Genomic DNA, 19,147 nt, shown 5'->3' on the forward strand with positions numbered 1-19,147 from the left:
TGACATAGGTGTGACGTCAGCGGGTCAACTGGGTCGGCCAGGTCAAACCTGACTGGTGGGCCCTGTCTGTCAGTGTCTCAGCTAATCAACAGAATTATGTTAGTGCTAATTAACTATCAGTGGGGCCTGGGCCCACATGTCAATGACTAAACTAATTAAATTTAGTTAAAACTAATCCTAAACTAATTAGCAGGCCAGCCCCACCTGTCATAGACTCAGGAGGGGAGTCAACCTGGGCCCACACGGGGTCAAACAGAGTCAAAATCGCCGGAGTCTAGCTGCCGGCGAGGCCAGATGCGGCGGAGGGCTCGGGTTTTGCACTCCGGCGACCAAAAGGATGGCGGAGGCCATCTACGTGTTGCGGGGAGTGAGCCGCGTCGGGTGGTGGCAGTAGCCGGAGCTGGGGTGGCCGGAAACATCGCCGGCGTCGACCTTGGCGGCGGCCGAAGCTCGGGTGAGGTTGAACTAGTCGTTAGCAGGCATGGCGAGGGGCGTGCGGGGGTGCTACGGGCTCCTGTGAGCGCGTGGAAGACGAAGGCGTGCTCGGTTGCGTCCGGACGTGGCTGTGGCCACGACGGCGACGTGCGGTGGCGGCGGCAAGCTTCGGCTTCGATGGCCGTGGTGGTTAGAGGAGGCGGACGAGCGCGGGGAGAGGGGGAAACGGTGGCGGAGCTCACATCGGTTGCAGGGGAGCGAACGGCGAACCCGGGGAAGGGCTAGAGCGAGCGGGGCGGCGAGGGGGATCTCCGGCAATCGAGGTTGAAGACGATCTCGGTGCAGCGTCTCCGGGGCGAGTGAGCGCTCGGGGATGGGTCAAGGCGAAGCGGTGGACGACGGCGGAGCTTCCTGGCACGACGAGGCAACGAATGGACGGCGGTGGCTATGGTGGAGCTTGTCGGCGGCGATGGCTGCGCTCGGCAGGGAGATGGGGAGAGAGCCAGAGAGGGGGAGAGGGCACGGGGAGAGTGGGGAGAAAGAGAGGGGGACGTGGGGGTCGGCGTGGCACTCGTAGACGCCTCCAGGGCGTCGGCAGAAGCAGGAGATGGCCGGCGTGTGGCCGCGGGCGCCGTCCACGCGCTCCTCGTCCTCCTGGTGAGAGGAGGAGGACAACTAGCAAGAGCCAGTGGACTGGGCCGAGCCGGGTGGGCTGGTGGGCTGCGCCAGGTAAGTCCCTGTTCTTTCTCTCCTTTTCTGTTTTTTGTTTTATTCTATTATTTCTGTAACTTCAGGGCTTTATTAAAAATGCCAAGGCATTACCATAAATCATAAAATTAATCATGGCCACTGCTTAGAATATATCCAACAGCAAACATTTTAGTTTATGATTATTTGAGCATTTAAAATATTTTATAGCATTTAAATGCCCAAATGCAAATACTATAAGGATTAATCCAATGACCTTAGATGTCCAAGAAAAATGTGCACCATTTTTGTCAAAGGTTTTAACCCAAAACAAAAAGGGTGGGCTTTTTAGAAGGGCATTTCAGGTTCATTGAAAAAGTTTTTTGTAAACCCTAGTTGTTCCAGGGGGGTGCTGGGGGTTCTGTCATCCCCATTTCAAATTTAAGAGAAAATTAAACATGATGCACACTCTAATGCTTGAACTAGCTAGGGTGTGACAACTCACCCCCACTCAAAAGAATCTTGTCCCGAGATTTAGGATCCTTCGGGAAGAAGGTGGGGTACTCGAGTCGAAGATGATCCTCCCTTTCCCAAGTGGCTTCTTTCTCGGAATGGTGTGACCATTGAACCTTGAGAAACTTGATATTATGACGTCGAGTGGTACGCTCGGCTTGATCAAGGATACGAACGGGATATTCCCGATATGAGAGGTTATCTTGTAGGTCAAGCGATTCGTGGTCCACTCCACGGATAGGATCCGCGAAGCAACGCTTGAGTTGAGAAACGTGGAAGACATCGTGAACTCTGGAAAGATGCGAAGGTAGTTCCAATTGGTAGGCAACTTCTCCTCGTTTGGCAAGAATGTGAAAGGGTCCGATGTAGCGAGGAGCCAATTTGCCTTTGATACCGAAACGATGGGTTCCCTTTAACGGAGTAACCCGAAGGTAAGCCTTCTCGCCGACTTCATAAGTCATGAGCTTATGTTTATGATCATATTGGCTCTTATGACGAGATTGGGCTGTTTTCAATTTCTCACGAATAACGCGAACCTGCTCTTCTGCTTCCTGAATTATATCCGGGCCAAAGAGTTGTCTTTCCCCGGTTTCTGACCAGTTAAGAGACGTTCGACATTTTTGTCCATAGAGAACTTCGAAGGGAGCTTTGCCCAAACTAGCTTGATAACTATTGTTATAAGCAAACTCCGTGAATGGAAGGCTTTTCTCCCAACCCATTCCAAATGAGATGATAGAAGCTCGGAGCATATCTTCCAGAATTTGGTTGACTCGCTCTACTTGACCACTTGATTGAGGATGGAAGGCGGTGCTAAAGGAGAGACGAGTTCCCATAGCATTTTGGAAACTTTCCCAAAATCGAGAGGTGAATAGACTCCCACGGTCTGAGTTAATTTCCAATGGGACACCATGAAGAGACACTATTCGGGAGATGTACAAGTCAGCTAGCTGGCTAGCGGTGATACTCTCACGAACAGGTAGGAAATGGGCTACCTTGGAAAGACGGTCGATCACGACGAAGATGGCATTATTCCCTCTCTTGGTCCTGGGAAACCCAGTGATGAAATCCATACTTATTTTATCCCATTTCCACTCAAGAATAGCCAAAGGTTGAAGGGTGCCAGCAGGCCGTTAATGCTCTGCTTTAACACAACGACAACGTCGCAATTAGCAATGTATTGAGCGATTTTTCTCTTCATCCTAGTCTACCAAAACCTCTGGCGTAGGTCTTGATACATTTTAGTACTACCGGGATGAATGGTGAGAGGGGATTCATGAGCTTCCTTAAGGATCAGCCGCCTTAGGTTTCGTGCCTTGGGAACCACTAAGTGGTTTCCAAAGTATACGACACCTTGATCATCAACGGAGAAACAATTCGTGACTCCTTTCTTAATGCTTCTCTTAATACGGGAGATTCCCAGATCTACCTTCTGTGCCTTGATGATCTGATCCGTAAGGGTGGGTTTCGCCACCAGTGTGGATAGGAATCCTCGAGGAACAATGTGAAGATTGAGCTTACGAAATTCCTCGTGGAGAAGTGGTTGACTTTGGTGTAACATCAGGTTGTTATAATAAGATTTACGACTTAGCGCATCAGCCATGACATTTGCTTTGCCCGGGGTGTAAGTTATTCCTAAGTCGTAATCCGAGATCAACTCGACCCAACGTCGTTGTCTGAGATTCAAATCCGGTTGGGTGAAGATATATTTCAAACTTTGGTGATCGGTGAAGATCTCGCAACGATTACCGAGGAGGTAATGTTGCCAAGTTTTGAGAGCATGGACTACAGCTGCAAGCTCTAGATCATGTGTGGGATAGTTTTCCTCATGTGGGTGTAATTGCCGTGCAGCATAGGCAATTACCTGACGATCCTGCATGAGTATGCAACCTAGTCCTTGTCGCGAGGCGTCACAATAGATAATAAAGTCCTGGGAGAAATCTGGTGGTACCAGTACGGGAGCAGATGTCAGGCGTCTTTTCAGTTCCTGAAAGCTGAACTCGCACTGTGGGGTCCACTCAAACTTTTTATCTTTCTTGAGGAGTTCAGTTAGAGGTTTAGCAACCTTGGAGAAATTCTCGACAAAGCGGCGGCAATAGCTCGCTAAGCCAAGGAAGCTCCGAACTTTCTTGGCCGTCTCAGGTGGAGTCCAATCAAGGACGGCTTGAACTTGATCGGGATTGACAGCAATACCCTTACCAGAGATTACATGGCCTAGATAGGTCACTTCTGGCAACCAAAATTCACACTTGGAGAATTTGGCATAAAGGCGATGCTCTCGAAGTTTCATCAATACCAGCCTTAGATGTTCGGCATGTTCCTCTTCATTCTTGGAGTAGATGAGTATGTCATCGAGATAAACTATGACGAATTTATCCAAATACTCCATGAAGACCGAGTTCATTAATTGAGAGAAGGTGGCTGGGGCATTGGTTAAACCGAAGGACATAACGGTGTACCGTATTGGCCATAACGGGTAACAAAGGCCGTTTTGGGAATGTCCCGTTTTCTGATTTTGATCTGATGGTAGCATAATCTCAAATCCATCTTGGAAAAGACTGAGGAACCAGCGAGCTGATCATACAGATCGTTGATCCTGGGAAGCGGATACTTGTTCTTGATAGTGACCAAGTTGACAGGTCGGTAATCTACAACCATCCGATCCGTTCCATCCTTCTTCTTGACAAAGAGTACGGGGCAAGCCCAAGGAGAGGAACTAGGACGGATGAAACCCTTTTTCAAGGACTCATCGAGTTGGTTCTTAAGCTCGGCTAGTTCTAAGGGTGCCATCTTATAGGGTCTCCTAGAAATTGGAACGGTTCCTGGAACAAGGTCTATCACGAACTCGACATCCCTGTCAGGTGGAACGCCTGGCAGTTCTTCGGGAAAGACATCCGGGAAGTCCCGAACTACCGGAACATCCTCAAGGTCTGGAAGGGGGTTGGCATTTAGGGAGTAAAGCTGGCGCTTGGCCACTCGAGTTAGGACATGTACTGTCTTGCCCGATGGATGAGTAAGTTGAACGGTTCTAGTGGCACAATCAATCTTAGCATAATGAGCTGACATCCAGTCCATACCCAAGATGATGTTTCTGTCCGAGGACTTGAGAGCTATTAAGGATGCAAGGAAGACAAGTCTATCGACAAAAATTTCGTTCCCATGGCTTACTCTAGAAGTTTGCCATTTGGAACCCGGAGTTTGAATTACCATGGAAGTGGGCATGTCACAGAATGTCGTGTTATGCAATCGAGCATAGCTCCCGGATATGAATGAATGAGATGCTCCAGTATCGAAAAGAACAGATGCCAGATGGCAGTTAACAAGGAGCGTACCAAGGACGACGTTAGGATCCTCGTGAGCCTCCTCGGCTGAGACATAGTTGACATGGCCACGTGCAGTGGTGACCGGCTTGGCGTAGAATGTCTTTCCTGCTGGCTTACCATGGCCAACGGACTTTCCAGATTGATTGGGGTTGCTGTTCTGGGGACACTCTCGGCTGTAGTGACCCGGCTCTCCACACTTGAAACACGTCACCACATTGGGACGTGGAGCAGCATTAGCAGCGGGGCCACCATAGGGCTTGGGCGGTGCAAACTGCTGGTTGGGACGAGGCGCCTCAAAGGATGGCCTCGGAATGAACCTGGGTGGCAGTGATGTGCTTGGAATCCACACCCAGCGCTTCTGAGCTCCAGAGCCAGATGAAGAGCCAAAATCACGTGAGTGCTTGTGTGAAGCGTCATAGTCAGACTGACCTGACTCAGCACTGATGGCTTTATTGACCAACTTCTGAAAGGAAGTGCACTCGTGCAGACGAAGATTGCGGCGAAGCTCAGGGCTAAGTCCCTTGCGGAACCTTGCCTGCTCCTTAGCATCGGTAGATACTTCTTTAGGGGCATATCATGCCAGATTCCCAAATTCACGACTATATGCATCCACAGTCAGTCTTCCTTGGGTGAAATTGCAGAACTCCTCCCTCTTGCGATCCATGAGACCTTCCGGAATGTGATGCTCACGGAAAGCCTCACTAAATTCAGCCCAAGTAGTGATTTGGCTGACCGGGCGCATAGCTTCAAAGTTTTCCCACCAAAGGCTAGTAGGGCCTTCGAGGTGATAGGCAGCATTAGTAACCTTGTCGGCTTCGGCTACGTTGGCAGAATGTAGCTTGTGGGTAATGCTGCGAAGCCAGTCATCCGCGTCAAGGGGCTCGACGGAATGGTTAAACTTTGGTGGGTATAGCTTGATAAAGTCATTGATTGACAGCAAGTCATTTCGCTGATGGCGTGTAGTGTTCTACTCAATCCGCTCTAGCAGGCGGTTAGTCTCACGCTTGTTTCTTTCCGCCTCCAGCATCACTTCGGCCAGAGAAGGCGGGTGAGGCAGATTTTCACCCCTAGCTGCACTGGCTTCCCCCTGCTCTGGGGCAGCAGGGTTGCTGCGGGTGTTGACCATCCTAGGAGAAAACAAGACAACGGTTTAGATAAGGATGGCACAAACTTAGCAAGGAAGTGCGGAATGTAATGGATAACATGGAATGCTAAGATGTTCATTGCACGACATGGTAATATAGAAACTGCCATATATATACCATTGGTCATACACACCGTACATAGTTTAGTACAAGCCCAGGCTAGAGTACAACTACGGTGAAAGACATTACATCTCATCGGAGGCATTCCAAGCTCCTATACATTATTTTCTTACACCTCCGGAGCGTGATACACACCAAGTCGTATCCCACGGTCACGCAGGACTGTGGAGAATACAACTACTACAATACTAGTGGAACTACTACTAGCTCAGACGGCTCCGTAGTAATCCTCATAGAAGTCGCCACCAACACCTGGAAGTGGAACATGTTCATCTGGGAACAGACGGTCCCGCAGGTGGTGGCAGACGGGGACCATGAGGTGGGGTGATGCCTCCCACATCGCGCCACTCCATACAATCTGGCAATCCAGACCGTACAGGGTATAGATCCCTCAGATCCATGTATCCTGCTTGTACCGCCGGTGCAAACCGAGTCAATGTGGCCCAATGATCAGCACGAGAGTTAAAAAGCTCCATACGCAAGGCCCGATTTTCGCGGTCCTTATCCTCGAGCATCTCAACAGTGGTGCGAAGTAGTGACTCCTCATGTGTGGGGTCAGCATAGATAGCCTGGAGATACCCTTGCGCTCCCGGAAGTGAAGCTGGCATGTAACGGAAGTTGGTGTTCCGAAGCAGGCCAGTCCGGACTCGCATGATGGTCATCATGGAATAGGCAGCATCCTGCACAACCATCTCAACAGTAACCCCGAGTCCATAGGAACAGTGAAGGGGCTCAGTGGCTCCAGGATAAGAGGGATATATCCTGACGGTACAAGGTAATGGCTCTGGTTGAAGTCTCTAAACTGCTCTTCGACAGTGTATTCGGGATACAAACGGTAACCCGTCTTGATCATTACCCGGACTAACATAGCAGTATGACCGGGCACATCGAGGCACCGGGTCAGGCGAACCACTTGGTTTTGAGCACGAGTGGCCATCTGAAAGAACAACCACAAGGCAAAGGCATTAGAATTTCTAGGGAAAATTGGACAGCATAACACCTGTAAATGCTCAGAAAAGGATTTGAGACATCCACAACAGTTTGCAATACCACTCAACAACATCATATCAAGGTTTTGATTCAACTGACAACATACTAAAAGTAGTAGAAACTGTACTGAGCCTTGTAACAACAATCCTATAAGCTACAACGGATTAGTAACACGTGAACCTGATAGAAGAAGAGAGCCTAGTCCTTAACCCATGTTGAATGAGAAGAGAATGACTCAGATCAGAGGGCATAAGGTAAAGGAGTAAAAGAGCCTTATGTTCCCTCCCACAATCAATTCCCCTGCATATAACTAAAGCATTTATAGACTCGACATCGACCAGTTTGGCTCAACGAACCTACAGGCAGTCCGTCTCTGATGCCAACACTGTCAAGACCCCGATTCTAAGTCACATCGATCTAGCCGGTAACACCTCATATCACATTGCGGCCTCACGCACGGTATCCCCACAGGTGTCGCCTTACCATGGCCCGGGACCGTTTGCGCCTTTTGGCTCACGTATATGATAATGTCGCTAGCATCCATATGATAGAGAACCCGAGTCGACATGGCTAGTCGTGAACACAAAGCGGCGCAGACCTATGGAGACAGGCATACATGAATCACATCAAGCATGTCGGTCATCAGCGAGTGAATCCAGGCTGTAGCACTGGGCTAACAGGACTCCGGGGAACCCGGGCTGTAGCAGGCTAGGCAGGACTCCGGATGTCACCGCGTGACATTTCCCCAAAGGGACAGACATAGGAACAAAGTGAAACACATGCCGGCCAGTCAAGTGTCCTGAGCAGTAGTGCTGGGCTAGCAGGACCCCGGTGAACCGGGCTGTAGCGGACTACTATGGCTCGAGGAACACTAGACTACATTTCCCCATAAGAAAGGCTACCAAGGATAAACAACTAGATTGTCGGATCCCACTCACACCAAGCATTTCAATCATACACACAATATGCCCGATATGAGTACATACAACATGGCATCACAACAAAACTCTACAACTCGAGTACTTTATTTAAAGGCTCCAGAGAGCCATACATAACATGTTCATACAGGTAGGGGTCACATGACCTGACACTCAAGTCATACAAGCATACAAGCAAATGCGGAAGTAAATAGTGTGAGTACAGACACTAGAAAGCAAGAAGGCTTCCGAAGCCTGTCTATTTACACAGGGCCCCCCATGGTCAGGATCACCACCTGGGTGGCCAGTCACTCGTCGACATCAAGGTCTACGTAAAACCCATCGGAGGGGGCGGTGTTATCGTCTGAAAACAGTAATTAAGCAAAAATGAGTACAAAGGTACTCAGCAAGTCTTACATCAGATCCTACGATACATGCTCATTATCAAGAAGGTGGTGGGGTTATTGCAGCAAGCCAGCTTTGACTCTTGGCTAAACTATCCTACGGAACTCCACTAGTAAAAATAGTTTTCGCACACGAGTCCACTACTCACCAACACAATACTCCACTGGGATCCTCCCTCGACATCCTACGAGAGGGCCATCCTCGGTACTCACACTTATCTTGAGTCTTTTAGTAGTATCCATTAACTTGTCTATGAACTGTATAGGCAACCAAGTAGTCCTTTACCGCGGACGCGGCTATTTGAATAGTTTTATACCATGCAGGGGTGTACTTCTTCATACACGCTTTCATCACTTACCGCCGTTTACACGACATGTACTCGGCAACCTTCAAGCGGAAGCCCAACGAGGGTGTCGTCCACGGCCTACCTAAACACTCAAGTCTCTAGTCCAGGGGGATCGCCTATCCAGGTTCCATCCGCAGGGAGTCCGGCTGAGGTTTCCACATACAGCCCCGAACAATGTGAACAGGGTTCCCGAGACACCAAACGGGTGACTCGGTACACCGTGCCATGGTGTATCTACCGCAACATAGCCCACCCCTAGGGTCAGCGCTACGCACGGCCGCCAACACATAACCTAAAACACTAGAAACTATTTGCAACTCCTGGACAGAGTACTAGGGTGATTAAGAAGCTGAGAGGGTCCGTTGGTTTCGGGCCCAATGTATGGTAGTAACTGCATCTTAAATCACACATACAGATCTCAGTTCTCATGGACGGCCTCAATGAAACAACCCACCATGTACTCCTACATGGCCTCTCATCGATACCTTTACCAAAACATGTTCATCACATCCCTCACATTACCGATATAACCATTTCACTCTAGCCCATCACCCAGATGGACCAGACCTGACACAACTCTAAGCATAGCAGGCATAGCAAGGTAGGAAACACATACATGGCTCAATCAACTCCTACACATGCTAGTGGGTTACATCTAGTTACTTTGGCAATGACAGGTCATGCAGAGGATAAGGGTTCAACTACCGTAGCACACAGCAGTTTGAATCGTGTTGTCTTAATGCAGTAAACAAGAGCAGAAGTGAGAACATGGGTTTGTATCGGAATGATCAATGGTTGCTTGCCTGATGTAGTGGCAGTAGGGTACTGCCCTTCAGACGGATACTCGGGGTTATCCTCAGAGGCAGAACCTACCACGAAAGGCACACCGAACATAATCAACACATGACAATATGCAACAATATGATGCATGCTATGACATGGCAAGATGAATGTGTCTTGGCCTAATGCAAGCTAAAACAGAAGGGGATGAACTCATTTGAATCAAAGATTCAAATGTTAGCTCATTTAATATAGCCTTATTAGTGCATTATCTTATTCTTCTTAAACAGCAAGGTTAACTTGTTTTGTCATGCATGAAACCATTGCATATGGATAGATTGAATTTTTCTGATCATTTTTCATATATAACTTGTTTGATTTGGAGCTATGGTTGATTTTCTATAATTTTTAGAAGTTTTGGCTATTTTCTGGAATTTCCTATATAAGAATAATTCCAGTAATTGAATTAATGCGTCAGCATGACATAGGTGTGACGTCAGCGGGTCAACTGGGTCAGCCAAGTCAAACCTGACTGGTGGGCCCTGTCTGTCAGTGTCTCAGCTAATTAACAGAATTATGTTAGTGCTAATTAACTATCAGTGGGGCCTGGGCCCACATGTCAGTGACTAAACTAATTAAATTTAGTTAAAACTAATCCTAAACTAATTAGTAGGCCAGCCCCACCTGTCATAGACTCAGGAGGGGAGTCAACCTGGGCCCACACGGGGTCAAACAGAGTCAAAATCGCCGGCGTCTAGCCGCCGGCGAGGCCAGATGCGGCGGAGGGCTCGGGTTTTGCACTCCGGCGACCAAAAGGACGGCGGAGGCCATCTACGTGTTGCGGGGAGTGAGCCGCGTCGGGTGGTGGCAGTAGCCGGAGCTGGGGTGGCCGGAAACATCACCGGCGTCGACGTTGGCGGCGGCCGGAGCTCGGGTGAGGTTGAACTAGTCGTTAGCAGGCATGGCGAGGGGCGTGCGGGGATGCTACGGGCTCCTGTGAGCGCGTGGAAGACGAAGGCGTGCTCGGTTGCGTCCCGACGTGGCTGTGGCCACGGCAGTGACGTGCGGTGGCGGCGGCAAGCTTCGGCTTCGATGGTCGTGGTGGTTAGAGGAGGCGGACGAGCGCGGGGAGAGGGGGAAACGATGGCGGAGCTCACAGCGGTTGCAGGGGAGCGAACGACAAGCTCGGGGAAGGGCTGGAGCGAGCGGGGCGGTGAGGGGGATCTCCGGAAACCGAGGTTGAAGACGATCTCGGTGCAGCGTCTCCGGGGCGAGTGAGCGCTCGGGGATGGGTCGAGGCGAAGCGGTGGACGACGGCGGAGCTTCCTGGCACGACGAGGCAACGAATGGACGGCGGTGGCTGCGGTGGAGCTTGTCAGCGGCGATGGCTGCGCTTGGCAGGGAGATGGGGAGAGAGCCAGAGAGGGGGAGAGGGCACGGGGAGAGTGGGGAGAAAGAGAGGGGGATGTGGGGGTCGGCGTGGCACTCGTAGACGCCTCCAGGGCATCAGCGGAAGCAGGACATGGCCGGCGTGTGGCCGCGGGCGCCGTCCACGCGCTCCTCGTCCTCCTGGTGAGAGGAGGAGGACGACTGGCAAGAGCCAGTGGACTGGGCCGGTGGGCTGCGCCAGGTAAGTCCCTATTCTTTCTCTCCTTTTCTGTTTTTTTATTTTATTTTATTATTTTTGTAACTTCAGGGCTTTATTAAAAATGCCAGGGCATTACCATAAATCATAAAATTAATCATGGCCACTGCTTAGAATATATCCAACAACAAACATTTTAGTTTATGATTATTTGAGCATTTAAAATATTGTATAGCATTTAAATGCCCAAATGCAAATACTATAAGGATTAATCCAATGACCTTAGATGTCCTAGAAAAATGTGCACCATTTTTGTCAAAGGTTTTAATCCAAAACAAAAAGGGTGGGCTTTTTAGAAGGGCATTTCAGGTTCATTGAAAAAGTTTTTAGTAAACCCTAGTTGTTCCAGGGGGTGCTGGGGGTTCTGTCATCCCCATTTCAGATTTAAGAGAAAATTAAACATGATGCACACTCTAATCCTTGAACTAGCTAGGGTGTGACACCCTTCCTGTAATATGGTTCAGTTTCAAACACTGGCTCTTCCTGCACACCCTCAATGATCATGTTGTGTAAGATGACACAGCAAGTCATGATCTCCCACATTTGATCTTTCAACCAAGTCTGAGCGGGGTACCGGAAAACAGCAAATCGAGATTGGAGCACACCAAATGCCCGCTCGACATCCTTCCTACAAGCCTCCTAAACCTTTGCAAAGTGGGAGTTCTTGCCTCCCGGCACTGGGTTTGAGATGGTCTTCACAAATGTAGACCATCTCGGATAGATGCCATCTGCTAGGTAGTATCCCTTGTTGTAGTGTCGCCCATTGACCTCGAAGTTCACCGGAGGAGAATGACCTTCAACAAGCATGGCAAAGACATGGGAGCACTACAGTACGTTGATGTCTTCGTGAGTTCCTGGCATACCAAACTATTGGGGAACGCAATAATGTCAAAAAAATCCTACACACATGCAAGATCATGGTGATGCATAGCAACGAGAGGGGAGAGTGTAAGTGCATCTAGTGCCACCCCTAGTTGGGTTTGGAGTATTGGCGACAAACCTGGTTGAGGGACTAATGTGTTTGTGAGAATTGCAGGATAACACAGGTAGTAGTCCCTCATTGATTCGGTTTACCTACCGAAGATGACCCCTAAAAATGTATGAAGACATTGAAGACAAAGGTGGTATGTGAAGATAATCACATTGAAGACTATGACCAGAGAAGACATCGCGTGAAGGCTATGGAGCGCGAAGACTTAGTTGTTTCGTTGTTTCCTTTTCTTCTTTGTTGAGTCATAGGAACCACCGTACTGTTAAGTGGGGTCCCAGTGAACTAAGTCAGAGTGATTGAAGTGATGCTTAACCAAAATCCTATGTCTTCGAGCGAAGACAATGAGAGCAAATCTTATCCAGAGCTGGATGAGTCAGCTTTACTTGTAGCCCAAGTAAAGTTGTCGCCTGTGTTTGAAATCTGACCGTTGGAACACGTGTCAGTTCCTTAGTGACCCAAGGTCATTTCGGACAAATCAGGTCACATTTCCTAGTGGCTATAAATAGCCCACTCCCTACACCATAAATTGGTGGCTGCTCAAAGTTAGTGCACGGCTTTTGTCGTTTGAGAGCAACCCACCTCGAAGCCTTTGAGAGAGAAATCCTTGCGAGGACAAAGCCCTAAACACCCAGAGCCAAAGAGTGTTAGGCATCACGGAAGTCTTCCTGTCTGTGTGATCTGAAGACTTGTTACACTTGAGGGTTGTGAATCCTCCAGCCGGTTAGGCGTCGCGTTCTGAGCATCCAAGAGTCATTGTGGATCGCCGGTGAAGGAAGTCTGTGAAGGTTTGGAAGTCTACCTTGAAGACTTACCAGAGTGATTGGGCGAGGACTGGGTGTCCTTAGCTCAAGGGGAATAAGGTGAAGACACGGTCTTCTGAGTTAAATCTCAGCCTCCCTAACCAGACATACAGTTGTCACAGCAACTGGAACTGGTCCAACAAATCATTGTCTTCAACAAGCCACTGGTTCTATCCTTCCCATCTCTTTATTTACAGTTGGTCCTTGTGAAGTCATTGCATGTTTGCATTGTCCATTTGTCTTCTGTGTGTGAATGTTTGTTCAGATTGGTTTCATACTATCTTCCATCCTGATCCGTACTGCCTAGCTGCTATTAGTCTTTATGCTCTCACTTCATTGAATACTTGATTATGGCTTGACTAGTGTAGTCTACCTTCTGCTGCATGGTTATAGGTTCATTTCTATCGTTTGTCTTCAAAACTCCCATGTTTTGAAGACTTTCATAAAAATCTCCTATTCACCCCCCCTCTAGTCGATAACTAGCACTTTCAATTGGTATTAGAGCAAGGTACTCCCTTGTTCTGTGTGATTCGGTTTAACCACCTGGAGTTTTAGCTATGTCGACTACAGGGATAATCAAAGTCTCCGTTGCATGCCCCGTCTTTGATGGAACTAAATATCCCTACTGGAAGAACAAGATGTGCATGCATCTCGAAGCCATTGATGTCGACCTCTGGTATGTTGTCAAGAATGGCATTACCAAGGCTGGTGAAGGTGTCACCGCTGCTGATGTCAAGAAGTTCGTTCAACTAGATTCCACTGCCAAGAACATCATCTGTGGTCATCTGACCAAATGGCAGTATGGCCATGTGAGTGCTCTGGAAACATCAAAGCTAGTCTGGGACTGGTTCTCCAAGGTCAATGAAGGCGTCTCAACCCAGAGAGATCAAAGGATCAGTGTCCTTCGCAACCGCTTCAAGAGAAACGACAATGAAAATGTTCAACTCACGTTTGATCGCCTCACTGACATCACAAATGAGCTTCAAGATCTCGGCGCTACTATGATCACCAAGCATGAAATCGTCAAGACACTCCTGAGATCACTTGACAGCTCGTTTGACACCCTAGCCCTGATGATTCAAGAACGCCCTGACTTTAAGACACTCGATCCGTCTGACATACTTGAAAGGCTCAACACACATGAGTTTCGGCTTTCTGAGAAAAGAGATATCTACAGTCCCAACTATGGCCGAACTCGCGCCTTGAAGGCAAAAGTTGTTTCCTCATTTGAAGAAGAATCTGACTGCAGTTCTGATGATCCTGAAGACATTGGAAAGGAGCTTGCTATGCTTGTGAAGAAGTTTCAGAAATTCACCAAGAATAAAGGCTTCAGAAAGTCTTCACGATCCAGCTCAAGGAATAATGAAGCTTCTACTCATGACTACAAGAAGAGAACATGCGACAAGTGCAAGAAACCTGGTCACTACATCTCTGAGTGTCCGCAGTGGGACAATGAGAACAAGAAGAAGAATAAGAGCAAGGAATATGATTCTGACTACAAGAAGAAGAAGAAGAAATACTCAAAGTCTTCTTCCAAGTCTTCCTCAAATTCTTCATCACACAAGAAGAGCTCATCTGGCAAGGCTCGTGCGTTTGTTGGCAAGGAAATGGATTCAGAGGAGGAGTCTGCTTCTGAGGAGGCGGAGGTGGAGTCTGAGGAGGAGTCCGATTCTGGCGTTGCAAGTCTGGCTACAGCCTATGTTGCCAAGTCCATCTTCAACACTGAAGACAATGACTTCATCACCGACGCTGATGCTAATGACAAGGACAACTCTGCTCCCACCTACTGCTTCATGGCACGCGGTGCCAAGGTAAACTCACGCAATGCTCACTATCAAACATCCAGTGAAGATGACACTGATTGTGGTTCCAAACCTAGCTACAAAACACTTGCTAAAATTGCAATTGAACAATAGAAAGCTATGGAACATATTCAAAAACTGTTAGACAAAAGCGATGACCTGTCGGACGCTGAAATGACTCGATCTCAGTCCTTAATTGAAGACATAAAAAATCTTCATGTTAAGTATGAGGAACTTGAAAGTCGTCATGAAACTCTCTCAACAACTCATGAAAAGCTTTCCTATGATTATCTTCAAAGGAAGCAAGAACTTGGTAAATTGAGAGCGGCTCATGAAGATCTTCAAAAGGAAAACGAGTCACTTTGCGCTCAACAGATCAGTCCTGCTCAGGAAGGATTTGATCCACCATGTCTTAAATGCCTTGAGCGTGATAACGCTACTTCTGTTGCTGAATGTTCTACTGCTGCTACTATTGCAATATCTTCAACTGTCGATGTGGTAACTAACCCCTCTACTGAGGATGCCACTGCCATTGCTGATGAAAATGCTAGGTTGAAGACATTGCTTGAAACAAGGATGTACAAAAGTCTCAAAGGGCATCAGACCCTATGTGATGTCCTCAAAAAGCAGATTCTGAACCAAGACCCTAGGAAAGAGGGTGTTGGGTTCAAAAGGAAAATGAATGATGATGGCTCTTACTGGAAGCCTGAGCAGTACCCCAAAACCACATGGGTTGCTGCAAAGGAACCTTCAATGGATCCATCCACCCTATCTGGCTTCACTTGTGCTAATCCCATTGTCATTGGTGAATCCTTTGATGCAAACTATAAATTGTTTAAGAATCAGAATGGTGAAGTGTTTGCCAGGTATATTGGTACTAACTGTAGGAATGGGCCACCTATGAAGAAAGTATGGGTGCCCAAAAGGTGTCTGGAGAATCTTCCTGTGAATGTCATCATGACACCACAAGGGAAGAAGACAAACCCCAGACCACAGGCTTCATATGGTCCAAAGGCTTTATACAGACAGAGGACTCACCTGAGTCGCACTAACACAAATATTTTGCAGGGAAATCATACCCAGGCCTATGAATATGAGCGTGTTTCATCAAACCGCCATGTTCATAAGACCAAGAACTACTCTGCTTATTCCTATGAGTATTATTCACCTCCTGCAAAGCTATTTGCCAGGGCTTCAAAGGCAAAGTTCTCAGATGCTGCACTTAGACTTATTGCTTCGAAGCCACCCTTGAAGATGTGGGTGGCTAAGAAAGCTTAACTCTCTTTTGCAGGGAAAGGTCTCCAGCCGAAAATCAAATGCATCTGAAGCTATTGTTGGGGACCTAAAACATCTTGTAGGGTGCAAGATCAAATGCCCAAATGGTCTTATCACGTATTTTGTTCCTGAGTCGCTTGCTATTTGTCCTATCAGTCCTAACCTCGATCTAAGCTTTCATAATCCACTTGCTCGTCAAATGTTTATGCTTCACAATGCTGTTTGTGAAACCTATCCCCCTAACTGCACTGTAGGGTATGACATCAGCTGCTTCAGAATGGATTATTGATAGTGGATGTACTAATCACATGACTGGCGAACGAAGTCTTCTCATGGACTCAACCTTACGTCCATCTGACAAAAGTCACATCACATTTGCTGACACTGGTAAAAGCAAGGTATTGGGTCTAGGTAGAGTTGCAATCTCAAAGGATCAGCACATGGATAAAGTGGTGCTTGTTGAATCCCTTGGTTTCAACTTAATGTCTGTCTCAATGCTTTGCGATTTGAACATGATTGTGATATTTGGAAAATATCGTTGCCTTGTTCTAATGGAATCTGACAAGTCTCTAGTCTTTGAAGGGTATCGGAAAGATGATTTGTACATGGTAGATTTCTCAACAGGACCACAACTTGCCGTATGTCTTCTTGCAAAAGCTTCAGAGTGCTGGCTCTGGCATCGGAGGCTAGGGCATGCAGGCATGAGGAACTTGCATACTCTTGCAAAGAAGAAGCACATCATAGGCATCGAGGGCGTCAAGTTCAAGAAGGATCACTTATGCGGTGCCTGTGAAGCTAGAAAGATGACGAGGGCCAAGCATCCCTCGAAGACAATCATGACAACGACTCAACCCTTCGAACTGCTACACATGGACCTCTTCGGCCCTACTCACTACTCTACCCTTACTACTATTGCTTGTCTCTATGGCTTCATCATTGTTGATGATTATTCAAGATATACATGGGTACATATAATCCTTTACAAGACTGAAGTGCAGGATGTCTTCAGACACTTCGCCAATCGAGCCATGAACAACTATGGCATCAAGATCAAGCACATCAGAAGTGACAATGGCACTGAATTCAAGAACACCAGCCTCGACACTTATCTTGATACATTGGGCATCACTCATGAGTTCTTAGCTCCGTACACGCCGCAGTAGAATGGCATCGTGGAACGCAAGAACAGAACACTCATTGAGATGGCTCGGACGATGCTCGATGAATACAAGACTCCAAGAAAGTTCTAGCTTGAAGCTGTTGATACTGCATGCCATGTCATCAACCGTGTTTATCTTCACAAGCTTCTGAAGAAAACATCCTATGAACTCCTCACTAGTAAGAAGCCAAATGTCAGTTACTTCAGAGTATTTGGTGCTAGGTGCTGGATCAAGGGTCCACATCACACGTCAAAATTTGCACTGAAAGCACATGAAGGTTTTATGCTTGGTTACGGAAAGGATTCGCACTCCTACAGAGTCTTCAACCTCTTTCACTACAAAGTGGTTGAAACTGTGGATGTGTGGTTCGATGAGACTAACAGCTCGCAAAGAGAGCACCTGCCAAATGTGCTAGATGAAATTCCACCCAGTGAATCCATCAAGCTTATGGGAACTGGAGAAATCATACCGTCTGAAGTATAGCCTGAAGAGGAACTTATCATTTCTGCACCTAATCAACCTAAAGACAATGCTCAGCCTGAAGACAATCCTTCAAACGATGACAATGATCAGCAAGAGCAAAATCTTCATCCAGTTCATCCTCGTGTTGCAAATGAAGTACAGATTGAGAACATAATTGATAGCATCAATGCACCTGGTCCACTCACTCGTTCAAGGGCAACACAACTAGCAAATTTCTATGGGCACTTTGCATTCGTCTCAAGATCTGAACCCAAGAAAGTTGATGAAGCCTTCATGGAACCTGAATGGATTCAAGCTATGCAAGAAGAGCTTCAACAGTTCGAGCTGAATAATGTATGGGAATTTGTCAAGCGTCCTGATCCTCGTAAACACAATATCATAGGCACTAAATGGATATATCGCAACAAGCAAGATGAGCATGGTCAAGTTGTCAGAAACAAGGCTCGTCTCGTTGCTCAAGGATACACTCAAGTTGAAGGAATTGACTTCGATGAAACATTTGCTCATGTGGCTAGGCTTGAAGCTATACGCATACTGCTAGCCTATGCAAATAATCATAACATCCTTCTGTATCAAATGGATGTGAAGAGTGCCTTTCTCAATGGCAAGATTGAAGAAGAAGTGTATGTTGCACAACCGCCTGGTTTTGAAGATCCAAAACATCCTGACATGGTTTACAAGCTCAACAAGGCACGGTATTGCCTCAAACAAGCCCCTCGTGCTTGGTATGATACACTCAAAGACTTCCTAAAGAGCAAAGGCTTCAAACCTGGTTCCCTGGATCCCACACTCTTCACGAAGACATATGATGGTGAACTGTTTGTGTGCCAAATATATGTGGATGACATTATCTTCGGCTGCACTAATCAGAAATATAGTGATGAGTTTGGACACATGATGCAAGAGCAATATCAGATTTCCATGATGGGTGAGCTGAAGTTCTTCCTTGGTCTTCAAATACGGCAGCAACGCAACGGCATCTTCATATCTCAAGAGAAATACCTCAAAGATTGCCTGAAGAAGTTTGGAATGCAAGACTGCAAAGGTTATACGACGCCAATGTCAACCAAAAGTCATCTGGGTCCTGATGCCAATGGTAAAGAGTTCAATCAAAAGGTATACCGCTCCATGATTGGTTCTTTGCTTTATTTATGTGCATCTAGGCCAGATATCATGCTTAGTATTTGCATGTGTGCCCGATTCCAAGCGGCACCAAAGGAATCGCATCACTTAGCTGTGAAGCGAATTCTTCGATATTTGGCTTACACCCCAACACTAGAATTATGGTATCCAAAGGGCTCAGAGTTTGATCTAGTTGGATTCTCGAATGCTG

The sequence above is a fragment of the Triticum dicoccoides genome, chromosome 3A (assembly GCF_002162155.2).
Source record: "Triticum dicoccoides isolate Atlit2015 ecotype Zavitan chromosome 3A, WEW_v2.0, whole genome shotgun sequence".
NCBI lineage: Eukaryota > Viridiplantae > Streptophyta > Magnoliopsida > Poales > Poaceae > Triticum > Triticum dicoccoides.